This window comes from Canis lupus, chromosome 24, assembly GCF_048164855.1.
Source record: "Canis lupus baileyi chromosome 24, mCanLup2.hap1, whole genome shotgun sequence".
Taxonomy (NCBI): Eukaryota; Metazoa; Chordata; class Mammalia; order Carnivora; family Canidae; genus Canis; species Canis lupus.
In genome coordinates this window covers 12,553,923-12,567,986 of record NC_132861.1, presented here as the reverse complement: position 1 = coordinate 12,567,986, position 14,064 = coordinate 12,553,923, and the positions used below count along the sequence as shown (strand labels likewise).

At 39.7% G+C, this 14,064-nt stretch overlaps 1 protein-coding gene across 10 annotated transcripts in view; it reads left to right on the top strand.

Annotated features, from left to right (window-relative positions):
* MTUS2 (microtubule associated scaffold protein 2) overlaps positions 1-14,064 on the top strand; it is a 588,550-nt gene that overhangs the window by 64,866 nt on the left and 509,620 nt on the right. For 2 of the 10 annotated variants that reach the window (XM_072795618.1, XM_072795615.1), the window contains one exon: positions 12,555-12,744. The exons of the other annotated variants lie outside the window; for them this stretch is intronic. The gene's annotated coding sequence lies outside the window, so the exon portion shown is untranslated. Of the gene's footprint in view, positions 1-12,554; positions 12,745-14,064 lie in introns of those variants that run through there. 10 annotated transcript variants of the gene reach the window in all.

The following is a 14,064-nucleotide window of genomic DNA, read 5'->3' as shown; positions in this document are numbered from 1 at the left end:
ACAGTAACTTCTTGCAAGATACATCCATGAAGGCAAAAGAAACAAGAGCCAAAAATGAACTATTGGGACTTCATCAAGATAAGAAGCTTTTGCACAGCAAAGGATACAGTCAACAAAACTAAAAGACAACCTACAGAATGGGAGAAGATATTTGCAAATGACGTATCAGATAAAGGGCTAGTTTCCAAGATCTATAAAGAACTTATTAAACTCAACAGCAAAGAAACAAACAATCCAATCATGAAATGGGCAATGTTTATAGCAGCAATGTCCACAATAGCCAAACTGTGGAAGGAGCCTCGGTGTCCATCGAAAGATGGATAAAGAAGATGTGGTTTACGTATACAATGGAATATTCCTCAGCCATTAGAAACGACAAATACCCACCATTTGCTTCAATGTGGATGGAACTGGAGGGTATTATGCTGAGTGAAGTAAGTCGATTGGAGAAGGACAAACATTATATGTTCTATTCATTTGGGTAATATAAATAATAGTGAAAGGGAATATAAGGGAAGAGAGAAGAAATGTATGGGAAATATCAGAAAGAGAGACAGAACATAAAGACTCCTAACTCTGGGAAACGAACTAGGGGTGGTGGAAGGGGAGGAGGGCGGGGGGTGGTGGTGACTGCTTGGCGGGCACTGAGGGGGGCACTTGATGGGATGAGCACTGGGTGTTATTCTGTATGTTGGTAAATTGAACACCAATAAAAAATAAATTTATTAAAAAACAAAGAAAGTGGATGGAGAACCAGCAACATTCGTATTCAACTGAGAATACCTGGTATTCAATAAATAGGGGGTGATGACATGATTAGTATCTGTGTGGCACTCTTTGAATATGAGAATAAATTATATATACAGATTTAGTCAATGTTTAGGCCATATTGCCAGTCCTTATTCTTTTATGTTATCTTAAAATAAAGGCCATATGTTAAAATAAAGAAATAAATTCTAAATCAATGTAAAAAAAAAAGACATGAACAGAAATCTCATAGAGGAAGACATAGACATGGGCAACAAGCACATGAGAAAATGCTCTGCATCACTTGCCATCAGGGAAATACAAATCAAAACCACAATGAGATACCACCTACACTAGTGAGAATGGGGAAAATTAACAAGGCAGGAAACAACAAGTGTTGGAGAGGATGTGGAGAAAGGGGAACCCTCTTACACTGTTGGTGGGAATGTGACCTGGTGCAGCCACTCTGGAAAGCTGTGTGGAGGTTCCTCAAAGAGTTAAAAATAGACCTGCCCTATGACCCAGCAATTGCACTCCAAAGATACAGATGCAGTGAAACGCCGGGACAGCTGCACTCCGGTGTTTCTAGCAGCAATGTCCACAATAGCCAAACTGTGGAAGGAGCCTCGTTGTCCATCAAAAAATGAATGGATAAAGAAGATGTGGTTTATGTATACAATGGAATATTACTCAGCCATTAGAAATGACAAATACCCACCATTTGCTTTGACATGGATGGAACTGGAGGGTATTATGCTGAGTGAAATAAGTCCATCGGAGAAGGACAAACATTATATGGTCTCATTCATTTGGGGAATATAAATAATAGTGAAAGGGAATAAAGGGGAAAGGAGAAAAAATGAGTGGGAAATATCAGAAAGGGAGACAGAACATGAAAGACTCCTAACTCTGGGAAACGAACTAGGGGTGGTGGAAGGGGAGGAGGGTGGGGCATGGGGGTGACTGGGTGATGGGCACTGAGGTGGGCACTTGACAGGATGAGCACTGGGTGTTATTCTATATGTTGGCAAATTGAACACCAATAAAAAAAATAAATTTATTTAAAAAACCCACTGGCATTAATCCCCATTCATCCTGTCAGTATGTTGTATTAACCTCTGGTTGGTAGTTGGATGTTTACAAACAATGCAGTGCCAATCAGTTCCATAGTAAAATCACACATATCACCAGCTATGCAGAATTTTATGAACTTGATGATATATGTTGAATTACTAGAAATGTATGTGTTGGTAATGACCAATACCTAGAGTCATTTGAGTTCATAATTGAGGAAGGTACAATGGATAATGAATGACCTTCAATAGATGATAATTTGGAAATCAAAGAACTACAAAAGACTGTAAGACAATTTTTTTTTTTTTTTACAAAACTCTCTTTATTATTACCCTATAAAAATTTGGAATGAAAATAGGCTTTTTTATTATGCTTTTATACAGTATTTAATCAACACTTGACTCATATTTTTATTTAAGAATGATTTTCTCAAATATTGGATGAAATAAACTTATTTTCCCTTACTATTTTTAAGGTAAGTCATTCAATTTATGTTGTATAATAAATCATACAAAACATAATGGCTTAAGACCAAGGACTCACTTATTATGTCTTATGGTGTCTATTAGGAGTTCAGGAAGGGTTTGGCTAGGTAGTTCTTTTTTGGAGTCTTTTAGATGGTGTGGTCATATCAGCTGAGGTTGCAATCATCTATAGCCATGACAATACTGGAATGGCTCACTCATATGCTTGGCTGTTTATCTGGAGCTTTAGTTGCTCTCCATATGGGTCTTTCTGTGAGGGTTTGAATGGCTTCATGGCATGGTGCCCAGCCTTCTAAAGAGTAAGTGTTCCAAGAAGCCAAGGTAGAAGCTACACTGTCTTTTATGAGCTAATATCAGGAGTCCCCATATTGTCACTTCCACTGACTGTTAGTCACAGGAGACCAACTCTGGTTCACTGTGGAATAGCATTATACAAGGACAAGAATACTAGGAGTCATAGATCATTGTAGGTAGTTTTGGGGGTTGGATACCACATAAATTATCCTTTCTTTTTTTTTTTTTTTTCAATTTACTGTGAAAACTTTGTTGTATGTTGATTAATTCTCAGGGGTCTTGGTTTAGTATCAATTATCCCGAGATAAGGAGGGTCTCCCAAACCATTCTTTTGTAGAAGTGCTTATCATAACTGTAATTTACATGTATTTATGAGGATTATTTTATTGTCTCCTCCCTAAGACAGTGTTTTATGAAGGAAAGATTCACCCCCACCAAACCAGTACAGTTGCACAATACCTAGCACATAATAGGTGCTCAGTAAAAATGTATTAAATAAATGAATACATGAATCCAGTTGAGTACTTGTTCTTTGTTGAAGAAACTCCAAACCTAGATTAAATACATACAATTTTTGTTTTGTTTTTATTATCCAGGGTATGCACTTAGATTGCTGCTTTACTATGCCTATGTGTTTAGTGTTCTCTATTCATGCTACTGTTTAATTTTTAAAGGATTAACTTAGTCTGTGCTACTGTGGAAGGAAAATATAACTCATAGGTAAATATGTGCTATTGGATTGATATGGATTTAGCATCTTCCCTGGGGAAAATTGTTCAGGTGAATTCTGTAATTGATCATTTGGTGTCACTCAAGAATATCAATGACCATTTCAACAACTTGGGGTTAGTAAGAAAGAGGAAACTGTATCTTTAAATGAAAAAAAAAGGTTTCTGTTCACTGGGGTTCAGAATATAACAGTAAGGACTTATAGCAATTTTTAAAGTGATTATTTTGTAGGTTTGCTTATTGTAATGTTCTAGAATGTTTTATTCATCACTTCTTTTGCCCACTAAAACCTGTTTAAAATGTTTTTTAATTTAAAAATTGATGAGCCTCGGATGGGTGGCAGAATGCCAGCAAGGCACCAATTCCTACGGCTGCCTGTGTACTGTTATTCTGAGATACTGTGTTGAAATCTTTTAGCTAACAGCTGAAACATGACTCTCCCACAGGAAGATTTTAGCACTTCTAATCTTTTGCCCCACCTCCGCCTTCCGTCAGAATTAAGGAGCCCAATTTTGAACATTGGATCAGTGTGTAGATTCCCCCCTAGATTATACATTCTGAAGCAAAGAGATTATACATTCTGCTCTTCAAGAGTATGGGTACATAAGAACATCCAGTTCAGATGAGTTAAATAATGAGATTTATTAGCCCATATAAATGTGGAAGCCTAAAGGTAGGGTAGGATTGAGTATGACATCATCTAGAGGTTCCAGCCACATTTCCATGTGCATGTCTTGGCTCTACCCTCCTCTAGCCATCCTAGGGATGGCTACAGCAGTTCCCAACCTCTCATTCAACATACTGCCCAGATGAAAAGGGATCTACTTCTTGGACATCCCACAAGATCAAGGAAAGTCTTTTTTCAGAAATCCCCAGGAAAGCACTCTCTGTGTGTCTAGGTTGAGTCATAGGCTCATTCCTGAACCCATCTTTGGTGACAGGAGTGGGATTATCTTTGGGTCAGTCATACCATCCATGGAAGTAGGAGTAGGGCCAGCTTCTGTGGGGGCTGGATGGAGGAGAGGTGAATACCTGAACAAAATCAGTTTTGTTAGGAAAGAGGTGAATGCCCCCAAACAATATCCCTTATACTTCCTATTATATTCCCAGTACCTGGAACAATGCTTGTACATTATAGGTTTTCAATAAATATTTATTAAGTGAATTTGTTCTCTTATCTTCTGATTTCATTTTTCAAACTCTGTGTTTGCTTTTTATGATATGAAATTAATTATTTATTTCTTGAAGTATAGTTGACACATATATTTGCTTTTGTTTCCTGGGATAGACACTTATACATAGCTTGTTACTGTCTTACTTTTGTTTTTATTCTTACTTTTAAATGCTATTTTAAAAACATTTAAATAGCCTGTTGCTATTTTGTAATTAATAGAATCATTAAAAATACTTTATAATTAAAATAATTTGATAGGTATGTGCTTAGATAATTTTGTTAGCATATCCCAGGCTAAGAGCTCATTTTTAGTAAAACTAAGAAAGCAAACCTGATCTGTTATTTATATTTTGTAAGCTGGTGGAAGTATAACAGAGAATGTCATATAATGATGACATATGGTAGGAACCATAAAATCTCACATTACTTGTCGACACCTGCTCAGTTTAAAGAAGTGAATTTAGTGCGAGATTACTATAAATCCTATAACTAATGTAGTTATGATGTTGCTTTAGTAAATGAGTCTGTAAGAAGATACACAGAAGCTTCCTACTGATCTGTAGCAATATGGGTATGTACTTATTTTATCTCCCAATGTCATAAGCTATAATTAAATTCTTAAATTGCTAAGGCCATTGGTGGTTTACTTAAATTTAGTATCTAGGCAGCACAGGCCTTGGAGGTGCTGGCTCCTCTGTTTCACTGCATCTCAAAATGTGTTTCCTTTGCATTTGGAAATGAAGCTACTGGCCTCCTAAGTATAGACCATGGCCTCTGTGTGTTTTCAATTATGGTGCAAGATTTGCACTTGATCCTTTGAGTAATGACTGTTGGATAAGGGTGCATGCTTTGTGGCTCTGAAAGATATTAATTGATATATGTGAGGATCAAACCTACTTTCTGGTGGCCTTTAGCATAATGGCCCAGAACACTTTCAAACATTGAGGTTGTGACTTAATAATGTATTTCCCCATGTGCCTGGTGGTGGCTAGGAAAACTCAGGTAGAATGGCCTTTTCCCCAGATCACCTCTGGAACCCATAGGGAATAAGCTTTAATTACTATTTAAAACCTACTTTTTTCTCCCTCCCCCCTACTTCCATGTTCCTCTGTTGTTAATACCAACTAGCACATTCAAATTTTAGAACTTAAATGTAGAGTTGTACGTAGTGTTAAAGGTGGGGCAGGGTCTGTGGGGGTACCATTTTGCTTCTTAGAATGCATGTTTTATTGATTGCCCATAGACTTTTCCTGGACTGTTACTTCATGTACAAGTGATATGAAATGTTGATGTTGAAAACTTGACCTGGGGGGCTCCCCTTATTTGAATACATTCTTGAAACATCATTGCTGCAAATCCAAGAGAGTGGATATTTCCTAGACAGGGTAGTATTGCCCTGTGTGTGTTAAGAGAGAGTTTTCAATCATCTTCATTGAATAATGGAGTCCATTGATGATCTAGCAGAGGTTGAAAATTGATTGGAGTGAGAACTCTCTGAAGTGAAGTAAAAGAATTTCCTTTTAGTGTTGTGCCCAGTGGGCATGGACGGTAGGGAGGTATCTAAACACCATTGGCATTGTTATGTGGTTTTTCAGGGTCAGTGCTCAAAAACCTGTGATAGGAAGGCAGTGAAGGTAGAGGTGATGAATTGATTCAGGTCAGGGAGGCAAGGGGTCAAGAAGGTGAAGGTATTTGTATTAATATCTCAAGTGATAGGTCATGAGGTGGAGGCAAAAAAATGAAGCTAGGAGGGATACGATATATTGAAAGAACACAGAGATTTGGTTACTGAAAGACCACCATTTTCAGCAGACATTTAGGCATCTTTTGCTGAAATTGTATTTCACCAACATTTGGTCTTGACATTTCTGTTGAACACATTTTGGTTAATAATATGATTTAAGGAAGAAATCTGTATTCATTGTGTTTAATTCACACCAACTCTGAAAAACATGAAAAAAGCACTTACTGTTGATGGAAGTCTCATTTCCCCCCTTTCTGCTTGTTATTATTTCCATTTCCATATTACTCCGGGCTAATGATAAAACATAAAATATACTTTATCAAGATCAGAATAAATCTAGCAAGGTTGATCCCTGAATATTTATGAAACACAGCAGTAAATGAATAAAGTAGAGCATTAATAAAATTGGTTGTTCTATCTTAAATTTTGTGAAATGGAAAAGCAAAATCCAGGACTCATGGTAAACACTCTGACATATTCATGCTAACAACTCAGTTAGTAGCATTATATTTACCAACCAAAAAAGCAAAGGTTAGAAGAAAAGGAAAATTAAAGATTTATGTATTTTATAAGAGGAAAAATAAACTTTAATATAACATGCATATTTTGGAAACGTATATTAAAAGGAAAAGAGAAACTAGTTGCCATTGGTTATACTACTCAACAATAATCACAGATTATGAGTATTCTTTTCAGATTTTGTCTTTCTGTGCATAGGCTGATGGATTAGAAATAAGGTAGATGAGAATGAGAGGCATCAAAAAAAAGACTCCAAAAGGGAAAGAGATGGAGTTGTGGATGTCATTGGCTGAGATGGGGCAGAGTGTGGGAGGGGCAGAGGAGGGGAGCTCAGTTTGGGATGATCTTCCCAGGGAAATGAGTATTATCTGTGTGTAAATCCTCACTGTGGCCCTTTTGGCCCTTTTAAGTAACCAAAAAATATGGTCCTTACTCAGGGAACTTGCTGCTAAATTAGGGGAGGTAAAGCATGTGTGAACTTAAAAAGTATATGAAGTGTGTGAGTGATACAGACCTAAGCTGTTTTAGGACTTTAGAGGAATGATTACCATGGGCAGAACAGTTTAGGAGTAGGCTAGCTTGGGTGAGGAACTGGCATTTCCCATGGCTTCGAAGTCCTCGCAGGGTTTAGCATGTTAGAAAGCCAGGAACCTAGTCCAGTGGGGCCCAAGGTACAGAAATCGGAATGTCTGGGGCAGGGAATAAGTTGTGTTGGCCAACATGAGGGTTAGAGTTGGAGGTTGGTGGGTTGAGGAAGGCTTTGGGTTCCTGCTAGGGAGTTTGGCCTTCATTTTGTAGATAATAAACCATGATTGAAGGGATTTGATTTATGTAGTTGGCCTGGTTGGATTATTGCCTTGGGAAGTTTAATCATTCTCATTATGTTTCCTAGAAGTAGGCCTCTTTGTTGTTTTCACTGTGCTTATTCTCTTAGCCTCCTCATTATCGACTATATTCTTTCTGATAAACTGGCCCCTTTTGGCCCCCTGGACACAACTGATTGCTGATTTGCCTCCAGTCTCTCTGACCACAGCTCTTTTCTCATTTACTCAGCAGATATTTATTGAGAGCCATCTGTGTGGCAGACCTCATGCCGGACATAGAGGACAAAGCTAGGTGGGTCTAATGGGGAATAGACACGAAATAAATAATTACAATACCACTGCATAATTTCAATTTTGTTAGGCCCTGTGAAGGAAAGCTACAGAGCACTGAGGAAGGGGGTTCAGTATGGGGTCCTTGAGACCTGAGCAATGTTGGGCGAAAGGAAGGGGGAAGCATTCTAGACCAAGGGTGAGTGTATGGAGGCCCTGTGATGGGAATGCTTTTCATGCTCTAGGAGAGGAAGCAAAGTCTAGTGTGACCACAGAGGTGTAAGGGAGTGTCTTCTGAGGTCTGTCCATGACCTCTTCTCTCATGCCAGACCCTCTCAGGGCTGTCATCTGGGCAGTGATTTCCACCTCTTCCTTCTCTCAAAACCTCCAGACTTCCTTACCAGGCATCTCCACTTGCATATGCTAAAGGCACAATTAACCTAGCGTGTCCTAAGCTCTGTGAAATATCTACTCACTTGGGGCTCTGCTTATCTTCATGTTTTTCTCCTTGCCCTACATACCTTTCTATCCTCTCTTTCCTATCAAAACACAGTTCATGTATTCCTCTTTGCAAAACCTTCTCTACCCATTTATCCCTACCCCTGTCTTCTGTGGCAGAACAAACGAATTCTGTGTCCTACAAAACACTGTCCATTCCTCTGTTAACACCATTGGTTTGCACTATTGACCATTGTATGCTTATGCTCTGAGTGGATTGAGTCTTTCTAGAGCTTAATTCCCTGGTTCCTTGCATATTTGGACTTATAGTTGTACTAAATGACTTTTATGAGCAAAATAAAAATAGATATTGAAACACTGATGAAAATGCTCTAAATAGGACAATAAAAGCAGAGAGAAAGGCAAGAGTCATGTCTGGTACAGAATGAAAGCATAGCCAGTGAAGAAAATCCATCTATCTGATTTCTCCTTTGGCATCTTAATCAGAGATGCTGTCAGTTGTTATTCTGGTTACAGGCCCTGCATAGATCTCATGAAATCTGAAAAGCAAGAGATATTTCAAGAGAGAATTGGTCCCTTGAGATAGTACAGTCAACCTTTGGGTCTCATCCTTTACATTTAAGATTGCATTGTCAATGTCTAGGGCAAAGGGTAAGGGATAAGCCACATCATTTGAAAAGAATCATTAAAGAAAAAGAAATAAAATTGCATGCTAAATTCACCATCTCCCAAGAAAAAAAAGCAATTGATCATGAAATCTGATAACCAAGAATCTACTTGGAAGTAATTAGTGTTTACCAAGGGTGCTTTATATAATCCATTTATTTTAATTTCTTTTTGATTCTTTGTGATGATGGAGGTGACAGGTTCATTGTTCACTTGTTCTGAGCTCTTCCCAGGGATGTAGCTTCTCATATGCTCCCCATTCGGTGACAGGCTTCAGAAAAAACAAAAAGGATCTCATGGTGGTGGTGTTCCATTCAAGGGAGGAAAAGAGGCATTTAGGGCTTCACTTGACTTGCAGAGATGATTGAATTAAGACATGCATTGCCTGCCCTGGAGAACTTAGACTCATTTGCACAGTGGTGTTTTCTCCTCTGTGCTAGGTTGGGCTTGCAGGTACATGCTCATTATTTCTGACTTTCTAATTATAGCTAAGTCATCACAGATTTGGGTGAGCTGCCTAGTTATTAGATAATTATTCTCACTCTGTTGTAGGGCGTATGAAGTTGTAATGAAGCCAGAATGTGCATTGATTATGGGTGTGTCTCGTTTTCAAGGCTTCCATGTTTTTCCTCAGTTTATGTATGTATTGCAGACCTATGGTAAATACAGAGCAGTGCTTTATGCTGTGCGCTGGGATTTGTATTTCAAAAGAAAGCGTGAGGGATTATTTTTTTCTCTTGAAGAGAAGGGTAGCCATGCCTGGTGAGACATGGGAAAAACCAGTATACTTGAAAATGTTCTAATTTGTCATTCTAAGTGTTTCCATAACCGGTAGCAAAATGGATCAGTCTAAAGAATAGCAAATGGAAACTTGGCATGAACTCATTAAAGTCCTCTCCCCTTTAGAATATGTTTGTGTTCTCTGCTCTTAAGTGGAATTTGAGCATGAGAGGGCATATATATTCCATATATAGTAGCGAGGGTGGGTGAGGTTGGGGTGAGGGGATGCAGGGTGCTAGGGATGCTCCAGTGATACTTGACTAGGATCTTGGCTAAATTTTTCCATACCTGCATTCCAGTGGAGGACTTAGTAGGATGGTTTCTGTACAATGTAGCAACTTTTTACTAGACTATAAAGCATATAAGTGTCCCTGGAACAGCATCTATTTTAGCCATGAAGCTTCACTTCTAATGATATGTACTCTGTAACTACAGAATGGCCTAAATTATAGGAGTTTTTGGTGGTTATATTGCAATTCTAGAAGCTGGACAGGAAGGGACCTTATCGAAACATCTAGACTTAATGATGAGACTATATTCATGATTTTTGTTATATTTGAGAACTAACATTATTAGTTATGTTATAGTATTTTCTCTAGATTATATCCTATGCTTGGCTTAGCTTCCTCCTAAGCATAATATCAGGATTTGATGATGTTGCTCCTTGGACTCTGGAGCCAAATTGCCTGGGTTCACATTCTTGCTCCACCTCTGTCTGGTCACAGTGACCTGGAGCAAATTATTCCACCTCTCAGTTTAATAGGGTTTTTATGAAGATTCATGGGGGTGGGGGGAAGAATGTAAAGCAGTTAAAGTAGTACCATGCACACATTAAGTGCACCCAAAAGCTAGCTATTATTGTCCTACGTTTTTGTAACAACCATGAAAATATTTATTTAAAAAATCACTTTATACCAGCTATGATTAGATCGCATTCTACTAATGGGATGTGTATTTTGCTTTGAGAAGCATTGATCTTGTCATCCAGTCGCATACATTTTTTGTGCTTGCTTCTCTACCCTGGACAGAGGCCACCCGGGGATTCCACCCCATGTTAGCCTCCGTGGGGCCCCACAGCTTCCTTTCATCACTTCCAGTTTACCCTTTGACATCACAGGGGCCAACTCTAACCTCTCTTCTCTGGTATAGTCTTTTACATATTTGAAGGGAGCTGTCTCATCTCTTGGAGTCCTCTTTTTCATTCCTAAAGTGTTGGCTTCTTTCTGAAGCGGCCCTGACTTGCTCTGCCTGTCTTCTGCTATCCCTTTACCGGGGAAGAAGCTGAGGGAAAAGAGGTTTGTCCTAGGACACCTGGCACACATTTCGCTGGTACTAATTAGTGTTCGTAAATTTTGTGAGCACCTGGAGCCTGGAAGCCTCCAGTGTCTTTTCAGATGCCAGAGTTGCAGGTAAAATGTGGAAGGAGCCCATATTTCCATTCAGAGCAGGGACATGAATTTAACGAAATCTTGGAAAACTGTACCTATGGTGCCTCTGTGAAGGGAAGGGCAGATCAACTTACTTTCTTTACTGTGTACCCTTTTATCTTTCAAGTGTTACAGAGTACAGTGTGTTACCTACTAAAACACATTGCATGCACATACAAAAGAGCAGAATCATAGACTACTGGCACCAGAAGGTATCTTTAAAAAATGACATAAATGAGTTTTGTAAATGCTTACCTCCTGGCTAAGGTAACAGAGGTGATATGGGCAGCCCTTTGAAAGGAGAAAACAAATAACAAAGGCTCACCTCTGGCAGGTACCCTCCTTCCACCACTCGCATATCCCATTGATTCTCATGGATTCTTGCTTTTTCTTTAAGACTCAGTTCAGGTATTATTTGCCCCTGGAAAGCGTTCCTTAACCACTCAGCCTCTCCACTGGGCTGGGCCCAAGGTCTCCCTTCCTGTTCCCTGAGCATCTTGAAGAAGTGGTACATGATTTTCAAGGACCACGTGTTTCTGGAGGACTATGAAATCCACAGTGGAATGAACCTGGAGCTTTATTACCACTAGAGCAGAATTCCTTTCCCCTGTCCTGCCCTGCCTTGCCCTCTTCTCTCCTCTTCTCCCCTCCTGTCCTCTCCTCTCCCTTCTTCTCCACCCTCTCCCCCACACTGATATGGATGCTTGTTTTTAAAAACTCATGTTAATAAAATCTTGAAGTTGAAAAAAAATGAGTGATTCCAGACTCATGAATCACAGCCTGTCATAATCACCTCTACCCTTCAAACTCTGTAACCCTGACTCTGAGGGAAGGGCTGTCTCATTAGTATTTATATTCCCAAAATCTACCTAATACCTACAATATTCCCTCTATGATGCCTGGCATGGAGAATGCATTGGATACACATTTATGAATGTGCACGCTCTGTGAGGTAGAGTTCAGGGCTGTTGCGTGAGGTGTTGTGAAGGCTTCATGGGGGGCAGCTGGTGCGTGAGCCATACTGAAGTCTCGCTGGACATTTGCCAAGCTGAGAGGGGAGGGGCAGCCCTCCAGGCAAAGGGAACAGCAAGTTCAAGGGCACAGAGGCATGGTAGATATTACCTGTTTAGAACAACCACCAACTCTAAAAATATATCTTAACCCGAACATATCTTTTAGAGCAAAACATACCTAACGTTTTACTCTGAGTTTATTCTTGAGTTCATTTATTTGAGATTATGTTTTGAATCATTTGCTATGGTTGGATGAGAAGTTCACAGGGTTGGTCATATTCTCCTTCCCGACCAACCTCTTTCCCTCCTTCTCACCTTCCTTTTTTCCTTCTCTCCTTGTTTCTGTAAGAACCTACTCTGTAAAAGACATATTCCAGACATTTGAGGGACACTCTTGAGGAGCTCATGGTCCAGAAATGAACCTGATGTGCAGGACTGCAATAGAGAGTGCTGCAAGCCACAGGAGAACACTTGCTGGGTCCTAGGAGGATTCACAGGGAGGAGAACGTCAATGCAGAGAAAGGAGAGATGGCTTCATGGTGAGGCTCACACTTATGCTGAATTTGGGTGAGTGTGTGCTTGTGCTGATGGTTGTGAAAGAGGTGGGTGCAGGTGGTGGGCATTCCCAGGAGAGAAAACAGCGTAAGCAAATGTCTCAAGGCAGGACAGCCTGGAATGTTCCAAGGAACCAAAAGCATTCCATATGGCTGGAGAGGAGAATGAATAGCAGCAAGTAACCTTGGAGGGTGAATTTGTGGGTGGTTAGGGAGGTTCCCGAATGCCAGGTGACAAGTTTGCACTCTCTTCTTCAGGCTGTGGGGGGGCCACTGCAGACATTTAGCATTCCTTTGATATATCGGAGCTGTAGTCAGAGTCAAGTATCCTAACTAGACAAAAAATCCCCCCAAAAACAAAAACAGAACCTACTTTGGAAAACTGCTGAGTAAGTGAGCTGGCAAGAGGTATTTATGTAGGGAGAAAGAACAGACAGAAGCAGGAAGTTATTCCTGGCCACATGATGCTTCCAGAAGGTCTTTCAGGATTCTTTCCACACCCAGTTTAATGTAGAGAGTGGCATAGGGCAGATAAAAGGGGGAGGACCAAAACAACAGTAAGAATGGTAATCGTTTCCCATGATCTAAAGGCAGAGCCATTGTCAACTGATCTGATCTATGGTGAAAAGAGTCTTACTGCTGCCACGTGTAGGCTGAATCATTATATACATTTCTGTTAGCTTTGGTATGCCTTAATTTTTCTGTGGTTTTGATAACAAGTAATTCTGAAGCTCTTTCTGAAATATAGGACTAGAAGTATCTCATGAAGCACAGGGCTTCCCGAGACACTGAGTCCCCTGGAGGAGCTCGGATTTTAGATGCATCAGAGAGAGACTGCATGAGTATCAAGATACCCTCCAAATGGTTTTTAAAGCTATACAGCTGGCCAAATGAGAAGACAGGTTAAACAGGCTTTCCATATGAATAGAACATGATTATAATTATTTATATCCTTGAGTTGTGAGGCTTAGTTTCTGCCATGTGCAGATTTGCAAATTTTTATGACTCAAAGAAATATATCGTAGAACTAGGATTCTAGAAACACATCATTTTGCCTTTGTTAAAGACTTGAGATTTTGCATGTACAGCAAGTAAGTCACACTTTATTTTTTCAGAGATGGGCAGAAGGCACATAGAGTAAGATGTTGTTGAGAACATTTAGGATTGTATCATTTCCTTTTGGGGGGCCACTCCTTACTGTTTAACTTTTGTCCTCATTATTGTCCTTACTGTGGGCTGAATTATATCTCCCAATTCATATATCGAATCCCCAACCTCCCAGGGGATGGTGTTTGGAGATGGAGC